We start from the raw sequence: 20,005 nt of genomic DNA on the forward strand, positions 1-20,005 counted from the left end.
TTTCTTCCATAAACCTCGTGATGCAGGTCAAACGCTGGGCTGATGTTTTTTCCGTGTTTGTCTGCGGAGCACGATTCACACAGGGCAAAACTGGCACACGACATCCAAAGCCTTTTAAAGCGTTCCCATACGATCGCTCTCAGGGCTTTATTGTCTTTAAACAGACTGATTAGTGTTATTGGAGGTTGGCTGCATGTCTGACGACCGGATGAAGCTCATTGCATTGATAATTAGGAGGACACTGTTCACTCGAGCGTTTGTGTTTTCTTCATCCAGAAATGAATGTAAACAGTTCTGTTTTCTGCTCATCTCTGAAGTTGGAAAAGCAAGGACGCCATGTTTACAATCACGAGCGCTGCCACGGGAGTTTTACCCCATAAATACACATCTAATATTAGACTGGCTGGTACGAGGTTTCAAGAGGTCAAAAAGCTCCAGCATGAAAATCAACTTTATTAACCAGCCAGGCTGTCGAGCTCGGGCGCGTGGCCTTCGTCTGTTTATGCCTCTTCAATGGTTTTAGGTTTCTAACACAACATCGCATCAATCAAATCCGACTGTAGCAAATATGTTTGATCGCTTCGATCTGTCTGTGAAAAGTCTGACACGGTTTGCAGATCAACAAATCTTCCTCTCTGCAACAACTCAATCATAAGAAAATAGGCGACCTTAATATAGATCTATGCAACAATGCAAAGCAACTGACACCTGAATAACAGTGGAGACAAATCAAGTCGAAATCAAACCCATCAATGTGCTCTGTGTTTACGATCCATCCATCGATTACTGATCCGATATTATCCATGCATATCTTCAGGACCAGCACGCCTTTACTCGCTAGTTTCTCCTGCAGGCTCCTTTATTGAATTCATCTCAAATCTATTCTGATGCATTATTCTTCATATAGCATTATGACTAGAGTAACATTTAATGTAATATGGGGTTGAAATTGTAGATTACATCCTTCCACTTGAGATCAAATTTCCTTTGACATGAAGTTGCACGCAGGTAGAGACAGGGACCACCGCTGTCTCTGCAGGGGGTTAAAGCATCTTACTCTGCAGACAGCTGCGCATGCGCATTACACGAGTAGGACTGAAAAACGTCTGATTATTATTATTGTCATTTTTGAAAGAACGGATCGAAGCACAACTTAAAGAATCTTTCGATACCGATTCAAAGGCATTTCTGTGTCCAGTTAATTAGAGATTAAATGTTTAGTTAAATACATTTAAAGTAAATGTATGAAGCACAGATATAAACAGGAAATAAACCACATCTCGTTTCAACAGGGCAGAACCAGTGGCGGTCCTCTGCTGACACCTAGCGGCGCTTTGACGCAACAGCACACACCGACATCCATTAAAAAAAGGTATAAAAAAGATTATATTGATTTAAAAAAATACTTGATAATCTGTTGCAAACAACAGCCTTAGTGCTCTTTACGTTTTCCTAAGTTAAAAACCTTCCTTTGAGAAACTATGTGCTAGCTGTCACCGGTCAAAAGATGCTATTCACTGTTAGCTCGTATTTGTCGTTGAAATTCGGCACCGGCGGGTTTAAAGGTTTAAAGGTTTAAATGTGTGTTTAAAGATGTTTCTGCGGTGGGTTTTTATATGTTTAGGATGAACTCACCTTCTCAGACTCCTCCTGTTATTCCCGAGAGACTCGTCGGCGGAAAACTTCCTCTTTAAGTCTGTGCAGCTCGGCTGTTTATCTGAAGCTTCCTCTGAAAGAGGAGCCGGGTCTCCCATTTAAAATGTAAATGGTGTGTTTATTTTAACTCAATTTATAAATGAGCTAACGTAAAAAAACAAATAACAAACCACTAATACTACATGGGCTCATGACCAACTTTGAATATGGCGGAAATGGGAAACATTGACCAATGAGAGGGAGGGAAAGCGGAAGTAGTTTCTGGGACCATGCTTAGTGGGCGGGGCCAGAGCAGAGAAATATAAAAACATTCAGACCACGAGGTTTGTTCAAGAATGTCTTAAAAATGTATTTATTAGTTCACACTATAACTAATTGGCTTCATGATTTTTATGTTCATTTATTTAAAGATTGCATTTAGCATTTTTTTTTGTCACTGGTGTTATTGAACCCCCGCAGCTTTACTAAAGGGTACAAATGACTGGTGTTTTCTTGACTTAATGATGACTCAGAAGAGATTCATTTTATTCAAAGAAAAACAACAACATAAAGTAACACTAGGGAGTCCAAATTTATCAAAGGGAAAAATAAAAATGTTACAATTGGCTTTAAATTTAAAGACAAAAAAATGTCTTTGGAATCAACTCAACGTTTATCAGACAGAAAAAGAAGAAAGACACAAATATACAAGGTGAGTTTGTGTGCTTTAATATGCTTAACATTATGCAGAGTTAAGATTCACATTTTCTTTTTTTATGCTGGACTAAAGGACTAATCAGTTAAAACCCATCCACGTGTTTTCAGCCTTTTGACCGTCGTTGCTGTTGTGTTATAGTTCAAGCTGTCGCTGCACATTTCTCCTCAGTGTCAGTGTCCTCGACTCTTATGTAACCACTTATGTTACCTAATAGTGACAGTGACATGGCCCTCTTTAAGATTAACACCACGGGCAACAACAGACAACAACACATGAACTCATCGCTGAGTTTTCTCACCCGGTCTTCATGACGCAACCTCAAAATAAGACACTCAAAGTTAAACACTTTAAATGCACTCAGTCATTCACAAGTGAGAGATGCATGTTTCCAGTCTTTATAAGGTTTTTATCATTCACCGATAGAAAATGTTTAAGCGCTCTCTAGTGACCTCTATCAGCCTCTAGTGGTTGCCAGTGAGAACTACAGCAACAAGGAGCAGCTGCCAGAAGAGCGAATGATCAATATTCTTTTTCAAAAGGTCACGTTTGTTCGCAATCAATTTCTATTAAATACGTCTTATTAAAAGTGTTTGTACAAAAGTGACTGCTGACATGATTTCTTGCATGCAGGCAGAATTAAATGGTGACTTTTTTTTTTTACTGTGCAAGAAAAAGGAAGCAATGACATCCACAGAACGTGTAAAAATACATTTAACAAGACTCACCTGTTTATTCACTGAGAGCTGAGTCCATCTATCCATCCTTTATCTTTACCGCTCGTCCCATTCAGGGTCGCTGCTGTCACTGAGGCAAGATGTGGGTAACACCTTGGTCACCAGCCAATCACAGAGCTGACTTATAGAAACAGACAACACACTCACATTCACACCTACGGGCGATTCAGAGTCAGCAGGTAATCTAACAGGAATTTGAACCTGGAACCTCTTCGCTGCAAAGCAACAGGACTAAACATTGCACCCCTGTGCAGGTGTTGAATAATGAGGAATAACGGGGCTGTTTGTAGATACTCACCTACTTTAGATCAGAGATGAGATACAGATGGGAATCCTCAAAACACATTAAAGGAACACCGGATCAAGTTTTTATCAAAGACTTGTACAAGTGTAACACAGACGTCTACGAGCGCCGTCCAAACTCCTGATGGATCTCTTTTTGCACGAGTCCAGATGATATCTGTTGCTTCCTCCGCTTAGGACTCCTGAATGCATTGATCCACAGTTTTATAACCGATTTCAAATGGTGCTAGAAGGCAGCAGCTGGCTCTAAGCACCAGGAGAAATCAGTTATCTGTTGGTGGAGAAAGAGGACGAGGAGGAGGAGGAGGAGAACGTGTACCAGCTGCTCACTCACTGCTGGAGCTGTCCTCCTGTCCCCAAGAACACTGATTTCAAATGGTGCTAGACAACAGGAAGACACATCTAAACCACCACGTGAAACCAGCTTCTAGGGAAAGACGGGCTTGGTGTTGGATCACAGCTGCAGCATGAGGTGAACCTGCAGCAGGGAATCAGTCAAACTTTTTTTTAAAGCTGCTCAAACTTCTCTTCTTGGCCTCCATCCTCGTGTGGAGATGTCCGTGTCTGCAGAGACCCTCGAGCTTGAGGTTTCTGGGCCGGGAGCGAGTGGGTTCCTTTTAACCAATGACAGCACACAATGAGTTTGGGAGCGAATATGATGCACGCGGACGTAGCAGCAAAGAGGAGAAAAAATAATCTTCGTAAGAAAACATCAAGTGGATGAAGCTCGTTCCAAGACGAGGGTGAACCTTGTGCTGGATTTCTCCTACAGACACGGAGTTGGTCTGCGTTCTGTTGGACAGGCAGGTGACAAACGCCGACAGTTAGCGTGTGGTAGCTTGCAGTGTAGCTTCAAGCTGAAAATGTCGGCATGACGTCCTGCAGTGATGAATAAACCCAGAGCACACATTTACACATGGCTCTTTTGTTCCTGTGAAGCACTGTCAGTGTTTTTTTTATTTATTATTTTGCCAAACTGGGAGCCAAACAGCTGATCATCACTCTGGTTGCCCTTAGCAACCACCACAATCACATTTCCTGTGTAAATAACATCAACACTGTCTCTGGACACATACCGCACATCGCTGCTGTTCAAGTTAGTTTAGTTGTACTCCTTCTCTGACATCTCTCCCCTGCAGCGTTTCACTGAACGTGTCACCAGGGCTTCTTGCTTTCTGTCTCAAACATGGATGCGGTTGTCATGGCAGCGTGGCGACGTGGACGGCTGGTACGATGAAAGTCTGCCTCCAGCAGCATCGAGGACTTTCAACAGAACAGGCATGAGAAAGGAAGCAGGCTGACAAACAGCACATGACAGTGACGCCTGTGTTCGAGCTGTCAGAGACACACAGAGACGTGTCAGAGGACGATGATACTTACTTTATTCTTCCCCTCTTACAGCTTCAGTTTCAGACGTTGATCCTGCAGGGAAAACAACATGTGCCCGCCCCCCCCCCCCCCCCCCCCCCCCATGCTAAACACCTGCAAAGGAATGCATCATTTTACAAGTGACACTGAACGCAACGGATGGGACGACACCTGAAAACTACAATAACATACACGCTAACATTCACACAAACGCATTAGCATTAGCCCCCCGCCATCCCCCGGGTTAGAGTGGGCCAGCCCCAAACTACACAGCAGGATATAAACGATCAACTGATCTGTGATGTAGGAACTTCAAATATGACTCGACAATATTCGACATGTTTCCGTCCCAGATACATGATAATGAGGAATCGAGTACCAACTTGCTGCAGAACAGACGGCTTGTTCTGAACAAATTCAGTTTGATATTCTGTTTTTAAAATGGTATAAAAATCTTTATTTCAATTTTAAAAAAACATCAGGGGAGGGTGTGGGGGAGGTTACTGCAGGTCAACGTGGCCACGTAGTCACGGCATCAAAAGTCACATAAATCTGAAGGCTTTTGATACGAATGGCGATGAAGTGTTGGAGGTTATTTTCTGGTTCCTCAAGCAGGAGCTGAGAAATGTTACATCTGCAAAGTAAGACACCCAGCTGGCCTTTTTTTTTTTTTTTAAATCCGCTTTTTAACCGTAACACCGGATTGGACCTGTGATTAAATTGGCCACGTTGTTTGTGCGACCTCGCGCCTCTGTTTCCTCCGTGAGCTCGTCCAGCTGGAGGAATGTACAAACTGTGTGTTTGGTGTCTCGTGTCACAGCACAAAGACCTCTGTGCGCTGTGGTTTGTGGGGAAAAAAAACGGCGCCCGGCGATTATGTAACCGGCCCCGGGGGCAGGTCGTCATGACAACAAGGCTTACAGTAAAAGCTTCATTGTCCCCGTGGCTCTTACAGGTGTTTGGGGAAAACAAGTGCTAGAGGAGTGTTAGATGACCTGTGATGATGAGGTTTAAGTGGGGGCAACAACTACCCACTACCAGCTGGGAAAATCTGTGTTTGGGTTTTTGGGTTTTGTTTAAGCCCCGCCCACCCATGTGTTGGCATGATGAGTTGGGTGTGGGGAAGCAGCACAGCATCACATATCCAAACCTCTGAGGCAGACACCACCCCACACTGAGATGCACTTAACGTCATGACATAATATTTTGCCAAGCTGTCACATGTAGTTTAGCACACGGCTGGAGTCCTGTGATTCTGCTCCCGGCCACAAGAGGGCGACGGGACATTTAAAAAAGCTCTCACGCTGCCTTGTGAAAGAAAAAAAAACAAAAAGCACAGTTACTATGGTGATGATTTTGTCTGCGTAGCCACAAAGGGGAAGCTTTCATCTCTCGGTTTAGAGAGGTCAGGGTCAACAGCAGACAGAAACAACCTGGTGCAGATATCAAGTCCCCACAGCCCAGCACACAGGAGAGAGGACAGGAAGTTTAGACGGAGCACAAATTATCGGAACATTTAATTTTAATAAGCACTTTTACAGCCCATTTAATTACGCCGACTGCAAATTAAACTCTGCAGAGCCCTTCGACACTCATCAACGAGCAGCGAAGAGAGCTGGTCTCCTGCTGCAAAGAGCAGAAAGTGATCAACACGTTTATGTTCGTCTTTAATCAATCATACTTTTATTGCACGCTCACCATAACCCTTATTGAACATCTACACTGCACAATCTGACCACTCGTCTTGTCGCTGCTGAATGTCCTGCAGCTGTTAGCTCAACATGCTAAACTAATACCCTGGATGGACTGTTAACCCTTTCAAGCACAGGGCTGAAAGAGATAAATTCACATGCTTGGAAATATTTAAGAGTCACCAATTAGCATGTCTTTGGAAGTTGGAGTACCTGGAGAGAACCCGCGTATGAGAACATGCAAACTTCACTTTGTGTGTGTGTGTGTGAAGTTCCCACTGCACAGTATGAGTTCACAAACTGGGACACCAATATGACAATTTGAAAGTTTTAGCCAAAAAAACCCAAAAGCAGTTGTATGAGCGTGTTTGTTTACTCGTTAGGCCTCTTTTTGCTCCTGCATCACCTCAACACTTCACACGTTTACATGTGCAGTGAAGTGGAGTCGAGACCACAGCTTGATTTAAGCCCCTTTAACTGGACTTCTGTCCTTGTCACAGAACACAAGCACCGGGGGGAGAATGACTCCGTGACTCCGTGTCAATACAATATGCATCATTTCCACTAGTTGCTATTAGAGCTTCTTCCGGTCGAGCTGTTATGTCACCAAACAATCAGCAAGCAAAAAAAAAGCTACAACTTTAAACATCCTTACATTATATATGTATACTCTCCTAATCTGCCTGCAAATAAGTGATTCTTGCTCGAGCACTCGCCATGTTCAAGCTTCATGTTCATGTTTCTTTTTCAGCATTTATGCCGACTGACCAGCGCAGGAACTCAGTCCTTGTCCAGCTAAATGTCCCCGTGCGTGCCAGAGTCCGTCTGTCCTTAAAAGCCCCGTTTACACCCGTCTGAAAGAGAAAGTGACCACAGTTTGCTTAAAGGCTTTACAGAGTCAGAGTGAATGAAAGGAAAATAGAAACAGTACGAGCTTAAACAACAGCAGCCCCTCTGCAGTATGAATGCAGGATCGAGAGAGGGACACACACACACACACACACACACACACACACACACACATCCCTCCTTTTTGCTCTCTGGGGAGAAAGGCTTCCTTGTGGAGGTGAGGCGAACGCTTGTTGTCGGCTCTCACTCCGGCTTCCTGTTCTATTCTCTCCCAGGAAGTGACACGCAGAGACTCCCACACACACACACACACACACACACACACACACACACACACAGATACACACCGCTGGCATTGAAGGCAGACCCTGGCTCCCACGGGTGACGGTGATGTCATCGTCCCTGTCGCTGCATCTGTCCGTCCGCGCTGCCTCTGTGCCTGGAAGCAGAGAGGTAGAAGTGACGTTAAAAGATGACGATTGTGAGTTTATATAAGATTTATTTTTTTTGTCCCTTAGCCTCCAGTTTTGCTGAGTCATGGCGCACACACAAAAAAAATCCAACAGCGCTGATAATTGGGTTCCTTTCATAACGAGCCATTTTTTCGGGTCAAAGACGTGTCCGTGTCTGAATCATCGAGTTATCCGAAAGCTTTAGATTTATGAGCATTAAACCGTCAGGGATGGAGCGATGAAAAGAGGAGTGTAGGAGCCACAATAATCGAATAAATACACAGGATGTTCACGCCATTTAGAAACAACTATGAGTCACACGGTCTGAAGCACCTGTGACAGACGGCATCATCGCACACCTTCAGGTGAGAAATGAATCTGAATGTAGGAGAGAGGGAGCGTGTGTGTGTGTGTGTGTGTGTGGGAGGAGAGCTCGATAAATTGGATGTTTTGTTGCCCAAGCGTGACGGGTTTCAATGATAGACAAGACAAAGACGACTTTTTCACCACAGTTTTTGAAGCCACATCGCCTCCAAGAAGCCGCACTATCGAGAGGTTTGAAAACATTCGATCTTCATTGTCTTTATGAAATGACATGTGGGCAGCATCCTTCACTGGAACTGGAAAAATAAAAGAAATCGTGAATTGAACTGAGCACTGATTTGCGTCACTGGACGTTTGCAGGATTATTCATATTTACACGAAATTCATTTTGTTCTGCTGTCTCACTCAGGCTGCGACGCTCAGGTGCTTTTTATAACTTCAGCAAAAGTTCAGTCAGGAAAGACGATATTCTGCACGCTTGTTTTCATATTTATTCTCACAACGTGGTTACATCGTTTCTCCGCACATGATCCCTCCTCAATCAGCTGTTTAAATCACCTGCTCACATCTATCCAATAGCCCTGCCACTGCTTGGGCCCCCCCCCCCCCCCCCCACAAAGGCTGACAAACTTGATACCACAGCATCGCCTAAAAATGTGCAAATTTTGCAATGACAGTCGGAATCCTCCCTCATGGGGCCCCATCTGACTGCACTTACTCTCAAAGCCCTGTTAAGATTTTCGTGCATTTTTGCTGTGAAAATAATAATGAACGCTGGTTGGAGGGGCCCCCAGTGGATGTTTGCCAAGGGCCCCCGACAGACCCTAGAAACGCATCGTTAGCCAATCATACAGCTGCAGTGTTGTTTACAAATGTCTCTCTTCCACGAGTCCATTCATGCCATCGTTACAAGCGACCCTCCGCCTCCCCATCGCCACCAAGCCTTCACAGTTTCATCACATTTTCCCTCCCATCATCCTCAGGTCCAAGTATCAGCCATCGACCGGTCAACTGCAGCCTTTCCCGTCAAGCCCGTCCCCCAGTTAGATCAGCTTACATCCCATCAGCCTCAGCTGACATCATCGACCATCTTCATCATGGTGCATCGTTCTCGATTGTTTAGAACTGGAACTGTTCTAAACTGGGACGTGTTATTTATTCATCTGTGGGGAACCCGGAAACAGAGCTTGAAAACGGGACGGCCCCGGTAAATTGGAGGACTTGTGGTCACTCTGCATCATCCGAGCAAACATTTCTGCATGTCAGTACAACTCGTAAAGAAAATGCATAAATGGCTGTTACATTGGTGGATAACAGTCTCTGATATGTTTTAAATCACTAATCTGAATGTTCCTCCTGGAGACAAATAAAGTATTTTGAATCAAATTGAATAATTTGAACGCAACAGTTGATGTTAGCATTTAAAAGTCGTCACATTCGTTAGCCTAAAATAGCATTTGCTTGGGATTTACTCTGTTCATGATATAACACGGCAGTGTGGCGGCGAGGTTGTTGGTTAGCAAGCTGCAACGTTAGCATGCAGAGACAAACAGCATTTATAATGAAACACTCATAAAAATTAACCAGTTAGCGTCACGATTTCACGACCCAAGACCAAAAACTACAACATGACCCCGAACAGAATCAACCAGATGAAGTTTTTGTTGTAATTTAACGCTGGTATTAGATTTGAGTTATCCAATTTCGTTTAGTAATATTAAACTATTCTTCAAGAACCTGAGGCGCTTGTGTCCCTGTCGTCTTTGTTACCAGTGAATCTCATGTGCTGCAGTTTGCCGGGATGAATCTCTTCTTGCTTTAAGGCAGAAGAAAGCCTTGGTTGTTTGTACAGTAATAAAAACCATTAATCATCCTCTGCTCTTTGTGACTCCTCTGAAAGCTCCCGGCGGACTGCTCCTCCTGCAGGCAGTCACGTCAGACAGAGCCCGTACCTCAGGGTCGCTGTCCTGATACGGATCCATCCTTCCCGTCAAGAAACCTCCCCGTGAGCCGTCCTGTTGTTCATATGTATCTGCTCCAGGAAAACTACAGCCACTTGACACTGACAGCAGCAAGAGCAGACGTTTGATAGACATATCATTGAATCACAGGGCAGTCACCGTCTCGCTGTCCTTATTGATTAACTCATGAAACTAACCTCTATCACTTCCTCTAAGATTATTTTTGTCTTTCGTTTCCTCTCGGAGCGGGGAGTGAAAGTTGGCACAAAGTCAACCATTCATCACTGGGAAACCACCAGGTGTGATGTTCAGGTGTCTGCAATGTGGGGGAGAGTGTGTGTGCATGCTCAGGTTAACACGAGTGTGTATGTGTGTGTGTGTGTGTGAGGTGCACAATCGTTTATCATCGTAGGAGCTCAAATGCCTGTTTTGTTCTTCTAATCGCTAAGCTGCTACTGAATGATAACACACAGCAGGAATGATGCAGGCTGCAGGGCAACAGCAACACTGTACAGTGTATATGAGACGTGGAGCAAAGAGACAGGTGCCTTTAACCTGCATTCTACTGTTGGCCACTAGGGGGCAAATCCACTGACAGTATGTACGATCTATGAGAGCCACGTAACGGGCAGTGGAGCAAGAGATGTGCGAGGATTTTAATCCCCATGAGGAGGGAGATTAAAATATCCTCCTCTGGTCAGTTTTATAACGCAGTAAGTAAAGAGAGAACTAAACGAACACAGATTATTTTGTTTTCGATTGTTTGTGTTATTTTATGCTGAAATAACCTCAGTCAGGTAGAGTCAGTGCCATCGTTGGTTGCAGATCGTAAACACACACTCACAGTGAGTCCAAACAGGAAGCAGATCAACTCCACAGCTGCTGCTGAAAGTCAACACACGGTTCACCCTTAGTGTTTCACCTCACACGCCTGCGTCGTGTCCTATCGCTGGATCGAATCTACTCCTAATATGAGCTGCACGCTGTTATTGGCTTTGGGAATTATTTACTTCAGTTTAAGTCGAAATTTGATTTTATGAGGAAAAAACTCCTGACTCCATCTTGAAAATCACGTTTTTTGTTTCAAGACCGGATAATTATTTACATCTTTAGTCCGATCACGATCCACTTACACCTCCACTCTTTTCTGACATACAATATTTAACTTTGATTTGATTTCATTATGTCTGTACTGTCGTTCATTTGCTGCTCTGTGAGCCTTTGAGTTCCCCTCCAGGGACTAATAAAGTTTTTTTGAATTGAATAGAATTGAATTATATACTTATAGAGCTCCCATTGGGCCAATTAGAGAGGCACAAGTATAATGTGACGCATCAACACTGTAACTCCTTTTGAAATGAGACATCAGAAACGTTCTGATTGGCTTTTCTAATATTCTCTTTTTTTCCACATTAAAACATCAAAACGCTTCGTGCCAATCAATCCTCAGTCCTCAGACAGGTGAGATGATTCGTCAGTGGAGATGTTTTCTCGTGGACTCAGTTTGTCAACACATAAATTATTCAGCTCCAACAACCCTTTATTACTGTAAAGCAACGTGTGCATTTATAGCACTGCTGTTCCTCGCTCATCGGCGACATTACCATGAAGCATCTCATTCTGAAGTGGTGTGCAGCCTCGGGGTCCACGCGTGTGTGTGCGTGTGCGTGTGTGTGTTAATGTGCGTCAGCGGTGCGGTTCAGATGGAGGTCGTGTCGAGTTAAAGCCCAGAGGGAGGCGACCACGAAGCCCCGGCGTGCAGACTTATGCTAATGAAGCCGTTGCTGATGGCAGCCGGAGAGAGCATCAATCTCATCTGAGGAGCATGACGGTACTTCAACTCAGCGTGGCAGCTCACACACACACACACACACACACACACGTAAATATAGCACAAGGCAGACACGCTTATTTAGAATAACAGTGTATGTTTCAGTTTACCGTTTCCTTTACAATTCACGCCATTAGCATATTTCTTAACCCACATTTCACACCATGGTTTTACTCTGGCTTATAATTAACTGCTGTCATGGAAAACAAAGACGCTCCAGAAGACGTTAATGTGACAGCTGAGTGTGTAAGGCAGCATGTTTGTCAAGCGATATAAAAACTAGGACACGCATTGTGTTCTTCTCTGTGGCTAACCGATGAGTGACAGCTACAAGAGCGTTAGCACGCCACACAACAAAAGGTACAATGAAACACACGCAAATCACCACACACACTGACTCAGCCACATCAGGTCTTTATGACGATGTCAGACTACGTCACCATGTCAAACCTGTTCGTAAAAGCCAAAGGTGTGCTAATCATGATTCACTTCCTGATTACGTCGATTAGCCATGCTGTTTTTTTTAACCCGTGTTAAAGGATAGCTTAAGAGACACATAACATAGAGGTGTTGGAGATGGAGGCCGACATGTTTGGTGAGCTACCTGGCCCTCCAGGTGAGCTACCTGGTCCTCCAGGTGTTTTCTTCCACTTGGCCTGCTTGAAAGCGAGTCAGCTTAACAGAGCACGGGCTGGCAAACATTTGCATAAAGAACTACACGTACACAAAAACACGGTAATGGTGTGAGAGCTGAGTCACTCGCTGGGGCGAGGGGAGGCTCAGATAAAACATGGACGTGGACTCTCTCCATCCCTCGAGAGACAGACAGAGTCGGAGCTGAGGCGAACCTGAATGTCACTTATCAGTCAACTCAGCCACGCCCAATTTTACATCCATAACTCTCAGCCTTCATCATATTAAAACAGATGGGTGACACAAGAAGACATCCCTGTGTAGTAAAGAGATATTGACACCAAAGCGGTTTCTCGTACAGGCTGTAAACGTGTTCATTTCATCTGTAAAACATTGGTGACTAAAGGGGCCGAATGGGGATTCTTTGGTTTTCAGGACCAGCCTCAAGTGGACATTCAAGGAACTGCGGTTTGTGCACCTCTGCGTGGGCTGAACATGTTTCAACTCCAGCGTTTGCTGCTTTGATAAAAACACAAAAAAAAGTCGTTGGTTTTAAATGTTAATTGAAAGTTTAGGGCAGTTTGGACAACATAGGGCGGATTCATTTCCTTTAAAGATAAAAGCCACAGCATGCCAGAAAGAAAGCACCAGCAAGAAGAAGAGACAGAGCGGCTGCATGATCGGCACCAGTTGATAGAGCAAAAGCAAACACTGATATGATCCTTTGAGTAAACTTTAAACTGCCCACAGGGAATCAGTTGATGATCGGAAAGAAAGCCCACATGATGGGATAAGCTTCTAGGAAAACTAGAAAACATGAAAACTTCCCTTCTGGAGAATTTCAAACATCTGGCCTTGTTTGGTTTCAGTTCCGGGAACAGATCACGATCTCGGGTCCACTCACAGTTCTGTGGCCGAGAGGCTTTCCCCTCACGACACAGATAAACAAGCCTCACGAGCCAATATGACACAGGGCTAAAAATAGAGACGCTTTAAGTTAACTGGAAAGAGGCCGCGGGAAGACGAAGAAGTGCGGAGGAGGAGATGAATAGAGTGATGCTCATGGTGGAGGCTTATATAAGAGAGGTGGACGTATAGACGTGGTCATGGACGTGAGTCACTCGACCCGGAGAGGCTGATATCAGAGTTTAGAAGGTGCTACTTCTAGAAGAGAGAGGGATTTAGATACACAATGTGTGTGTGTGTGTGTGTGTGTGTGTGTGTGTGTGTGTGTGTGTGTGTGTTTGTGCATGAGAGAGAGAGAGGGAAAAGGGTCATGACTTAATCTTGACACATCACCCACTTACAGTAAAGCGAGATATTTAGTCATATCTTTGCCAATAAAAGCTCCTACTCATTTTTCCCCCCCCACCCCCCCACCCGCTCAAATAATACACACACACACACAAACACACACACGCGCGCACACACACAATCAGAACACCCCTGAGACCCTTCTGGATTACAGTGCAGTTGTTTTTTAGTCTGACACACTTCTCCTGAAGCCCACTAAGCTATGACTCACCACACACACACACACACACAGACACACACACACACACACAGACACACACACTTAAATCACAAAGAGCCGCCTTTACTGGCGACGTGCTGCCAGAAGCAACTCGTCACGTAACTCAAACACTCTGGCCTTGCTGCCGGGCAGACACAGCAGCCTCATGATGGATGCTTTCATCCTGCATGCACACACACACACACACACACACACACGCACACACACACACACACACACACACACACACACTCGTACACTAAGAGTTAGTCAGCAAAAGCACTAACCACAACCCCAGTTGTAAATCTTCAGCTTCCCCCTTGGCTCGGTGCCACGACAGCTTCCCAAAATGAGCAGCGTGTTACAGTAAGAGCGACACATTCGTGGACCGTCTGTCAACACGAAGAGCTCTTCATCTGACAGCAAACACACTTCTGATTGGACATCAGGCGTGTGTGTGTGTGTGTGTGTGTGTGTGTGTGTGTGTGTGTGTGTGTGTGTGTGTAAATGAGTCCTCAAGTTCAGCCTTTAATATCTGCCAATGTGTTTTTATTTGTATTCCACAAAGACCAAAAAAATAAATAAATAAATAAAAAAGCTGAAGTGGAGAGATTGTTTTGAAACTGTTAAATAAATAACAATAAACTGTGTGTGTGTGTGTGTGTGTGTGTGTGTGTGTGTGTTCATACACGTGATGATCATACACTGAACTGCTGAGACTTTCTTTCTTTTGTTAAAGTCATTCCACATGTTTCACACATCAGACACTGTTGGCTTTAGTTTTTATTTTATTTTAAATACGTTATAAATCCCCGAGGGGAGAGATGTCAGAGTGCGGCGGCAGCCCCCACTGGAAGCACTCCCTGAGCTGGTGGGGGTTCGTGCCTTGCTCAAGGGCGCCTCGGCAGTGCTGGAGAAATGAACTTCCATATTTTTTGGAGTCTTTGGATTATGAAATCATTAGTCCAACAATAAAAGCATAAAAATCACCAAACTTAAAAACGAGATGTTGTTTCGAACTTCAGGATGAAATGAGGGACTTCCAACCCTCGTAGTCAAAGGAAACTCTCAATAGATAAATAACACACACACACACACACACACACACACAGATATTAGAGATAAAAGGAGAGAGACGAGATTAAAAAACGTCGACGTAGATGTGAAGAATATAAAAAAAAATAAATGAGTGAAATAATTAGTTGTAATGTGCCATCAAATCGATCACCCACAGCTAGCTCAGACTGACAGAATATTTATGCTCCTGTCACGCCTCACCTGCGTCCTGTGACATCAGAGGTCGTGAAGGAGGCGTGTGTGTGTATGTGTGTGTGTGTGTAACTTCCACTGTATGTTTAAAGTCAATGCTTCTAATGCTTAATATTACAGGACTTCACGTTGCTTCTGTTTTTCTTTCCTTGTAATTAAACTTCTTAATGAACGTGTGTGGTTTTAAAGTCGTGTTTTCTTCACTGTGTGTTGGACTCTGTTTTGCTTTGTGAGTCATGTGGGTTCAACATTCATTCATTTCATTTCGAGTTCTGTGTCTGGTTGACTAACCCAAAACTTGCACCTGAGGCAACTCGACCATAACAATGCATGCCCTCATTAATTTGTCCCCTTTCTAAATATATAGAGCTTTCAAACCCACATGGGAGAAGGAGCCACTTAGTTATGGAGTCAAGCAAAGAGCCAGCATGTAAGTATTAATGCACACCGTCAACACATCTCTTCACCTGAGGCGTCAAACTGATCACTGTTACTTCACTGACATCGAACAGCATCAACGAGCGCCAACGCCAACTCTCTCTGTCTGAACTACACACGGCCATGACGGAGTTAATCAGAACCCAGCCGTAAAAAACAAACAAACAATAACAACAAGTCAAAATGTGTCAGTCCCACCTGAGCAGGTTGTAAAACAAGAGAAGATTCCAGTCAGCTCGACACTTTCAAGGGAGCTCTGATGATACTGATGGGACTGAAGATGATGAAGATGATGATGATGGTGTGAATTAGAATATGCATGAGAGACTGTCAGTGTTGATGATGGCGATGTGCACGATGTGGCCTGTCAGCACCTGTATCCGATTTAGATCTCGACCTGTTTGTTGACATTTTTTGTGGTTGTTGATCAATTTGTCGTGTTGCACCATTACAAAGGGAAGCACAAACCAGCGCAGGATTTATGAATGAGCGGAGCGTCTCTCTGCGGTCGGGCTCAAAAAGCCAAGACAAACACGGCTCAGTTTTCACCAGCTGAGGAAAAAAAAAGAAAAAAAGTGAGTCCTTGCCGTTCTGCTTAAGGACGAAATAATTAAAAGCGAACTTGAACCATCAATCAACAGTGGAGTGCGTGCCCTAACACATATTCTGTAAGCGTGCAAGGACGCTCACGTGTGTGATGGATGTTTCAAGCCAACCAGAGGAGGTCTGGGAGGATTAACTGGTCCTGTTTTGTTTTTTTGACTGAATTTGGGCTTTTTTTCAATGTTTGAATTTTATTGTGTTTTTTTTTTTAGGGAGCCCTTTAAAAAAATCTGGCCAGGGACAACAGATGAAAATTAGCCTTTTGGCTAACTCTGGCATATTTACAGAAAGGTTTATTAATATGCACTGGCCCTTTAAAAATAAAGAGAGAAAATAAAATAAAAAATTTAAACATTTCAGGGTTTTGCTTTGGAAGAATCTAGTTTCTCCAACGAAGACGACAGATTAGACGTAAACATCAGGAATAATCTGCGTATGACAGTTCAATACTGCTGAGTCACTGAAGCTGAACCAAGCAGCACACACTCACTGAAATCTGACACGCTAGCCTTTCATGACTCGCCTTGTATTGGAGGAAGTGTCAGTCTGCACTCGGATCGAACGTCACAACTGTTTCTAAATTGAGAACCGAGGGTGTGTGACCACACAGAAAGCTTTCTCTTGTCGCATGGAAACAGGAACTGTGGGTTTTTCATAGCCACGCTACGTCGTGACCCCCCCTGACTCTACTGGAGACAACAATGGGTGATGACAGAGGGCGAGACCCGGAGGGACGTCACGTAGTGTCAGACAGCAGGGACGTAATCCTTCAATCTGCACCGCCTGGACAGACAAAGCTGTGACTAATTCAAAACATTTCATTTATTACACATTTTTGAAAATTAGAAAATTTACATTTTAACTGCAAAAAAAAATAAAAAATAGATCCGTCTACTTCCTGGTTTAAGTTTTTTATTTTCTGTTCAAATTTCAGGAGCCTTGAATTTTTTTGTAAATCTGTGCTTTTATTTTTATCCTTTATAATTTGTATATATATTTTTTTTTCAAACGTTCTGCTGTTAGTTTAGCGAAATGATTTTTCTGTATGTCCAACACATGTACACATTATTATTATTATTATAATTATGTAGAAAAATTGACAGCAAGGATGACTCTGACTTCAGTTTGGTACCATGAAGGTCTTGAGGCTCATTTCTGGACTGAGAGCTTCCATTTATAAAGAAAATGACCTGAGTTCATCTTTAGGAAATACTCTTCAGCAATATGCAGGTTGAGATTTTGTTGGTGTATTTAATCTTTCTAGAATATCTATAATGTGAAATTACAGAATATCAGCTGGGAATGATCCAGCAACATGACAGTGTTTGAATAGAAAGAGAGACTCGATATGCAAACACACAATGACACAATACTCTTAAAAATTGGACAGAATCCAAAGGACACAAAAAAAGGACAATATCAGTCACATCATCTGTAAAATCTGTCAAATCCAAGCTCTTACTAAAATGCTAATCTACCAAGTGGAAATATGCCAGGAGGCCTTGTCCTTGTTTTCTGCCGGGCACGAAAAGCAACATGAATCTTAGTTTGCATTTTTAGCTAATTAAGCATTTAGTCTTCAGTTCTGGTGCCCTTAAAAAAAAAACAGCCCAAGGTTAGACCTCCAAGATGACTCATCTGGGTTCTTTATTAATCGAAGCACATCACTTTTTTAAATTTATTTTATTTAACCAGGTAATTAACCCTTTGAGATCAAGATCTCTTTTATAAGGGTCGGCAGTAGCTCAGTCTGTAGGGACTTGGGTTGGGAACCGGAGGGTCGCCAGTTCAAGTCCCGGCACAGACCAAGTCCGGAAACTGGTCTGGTAGCTGGAGAGGTGCCAGTCCATTTCCTGAGCACTGCCGAGGTGCCCCTGAGCAAGGCACCCCAAAAACTGCTCTGGAGCGCCCGCTGTGGGCAGCAAGCTCACTCTGAGACCTCTCCATTAATGCAGAGTGAAAACCGAATTTCCCCTCGAGGGATTAATAAAGTATATATATAAGGGTGAGCTGGCCAACAGGGCCGCAGCACACGCCATGATAAAGAGCACGTGATTAAAAAACAGTTTACGGATGATAGATTCAGAGAAAACAACATTTGCAACGTGTAGATCGATTTACAGACAAAGTGCCCAGAGTCGTGAAGTCCCGATTGTCTCGCGTTTTTTGTCCTTTAAGATCAAGTCAAAGGCTTCAAGTGAAAACGAGGTCGGCCATTTTTTTTCAAATCATTCTGGAGGAAGTTCCCGAGCAGAGCGGACACGAGGTCTCCTCCCAGCCCGGACATTCAATCAGTCACTGCCTTTTCCAATCACCTGAATCTACGACATCAGAAACATGACTGACGAGTTCCAACTCCAGACAGACTTCATCCGTTCTGACTGCTCTGTCTTTGTTCTCGATGGGTGGAGAGACGAGACACATGGCCTCACCTCAAACATATTCATCACAGTGATACGTATGCTGGCATGTAAACGGACACGCCAACGTTCAGTCCCCAAGAAAAGAAGAAGACTTTCACTTTCCAATGCACAGACATGCAGCCCTGTTGGATGTGAATGGGAAGTCTTCAGAGACTTGCTTTCCTTTTACTTCACTCATTGTTTGAGTGGCCTTTTAAATTTATGAATATAACTCACGGGACTTTTAAAAACAACAAGTTCACAAAGTGCTTTGACTAACAAAGTCTCAAACGGCAACAACATCAGAAACCCAAACGACCCGGCGAAACAAAGAAAGACCAAATGAACAAACGGTCGGAGTGAAGTTAAAGCAAAGATGGAAACATACCGAAGAATAAAGAAAGAGTCCACTGGTTCTGTGAGCCCTCATGCTGAAGGCAGGTGACTCAAAGAAGCCTGATGGTAAAACCACACTTCCCCTTTGACCAACTCTGGGATCCAAGGCAGGAGAGCTGATGATAGCCATTAATAAAATTATAACATTAATGGTAAATCTAATGGGAACCAATCGTGAAAAGCCAAGAGTGACGTGATGCCGTCTACAGAAACATAACTTATATAAGATCTGTGAGCGAGGTTCAGCGTTGGAAACACTGACTGACAAACAGGTTGTTTTCACATCATCGTGGTGGAGTTATCCCATGAACCTCATCAAGACCTTTTTCATCCAAACCAGCACAGGGACCGGACCACACAGAGAAACACATCAAACAGCAGGATGAGGTCACAGCTCACGCTCCTCCATCGGCTTTTTTTTTTTTTTTACCTCAGGAGTCAGAGGCTCTCTAATGGCACGTTACCGCCCACTCCAGCACATAAACACACCCCGCTGTGACACGGGCTCTTCGCCACCACAGCCAACTCAAACAGCGCTTGGTGTGGTCACTGCCTGTGAGCTCCCAACCCCGGCAGGAAATGATGTCAGGTTGGCTCGCGTCCCAACTCTAGCTGGCTCCGGTTTTTAGGGCGCTCCTTTGACGCCTAATAATGGTCAGGTGTCAAATGTTGCAGAGGAGGTATGAAACGTGTTTCAGACTGAACAGGTAGAGGAAAGGAATTAGGGTTGGGCGATTACACGAATGCATCAGGGATTAGCGATGTGCTAAATCAATTGCCAGTGGAAATTCCCTTTTTGGATAATAAATGAAAGTCCAATATTGGAGTCGGATCCAAGCTTCAGTCTAGAGACATAACGCTTCTGTCTGGAAGTTATTGCCCAAC

General features: G+C 43.9%; 1 long non-coding RNA gene across 1 annotated transcript in view; it reads right to left on the reverse strand.

The window, feature by feature from the left end:
* Positions 1-7,124: 7,124 nt before the first annotated feature.
* The window catches only part of LOC306818059, a 55,740-nt gene continuing 42,859 nt past the window's right edge, over positions 7,125-20,005 (reverse strand). The window contains exon 3 of the long non-coding RNA XR_013778125.1: positions 7,125-7,737. This is a non-coding gene — a long non-coding RNA (uncharacterized lncRNA). The remainder of the gene's footprint in view (positions 7,738-20,005) is intronic.

Source organism: Symphodus melops (genome assembly GCF_947650265.1).
Source record: "Symphodus melops genome assembly, chromosome: 22".
Lineage (NCBI taxonomy): Eukaryota > Metazoa > Chordata > Actinopteri > Labriformes > Labridae > Symphodus > Symphodus melops.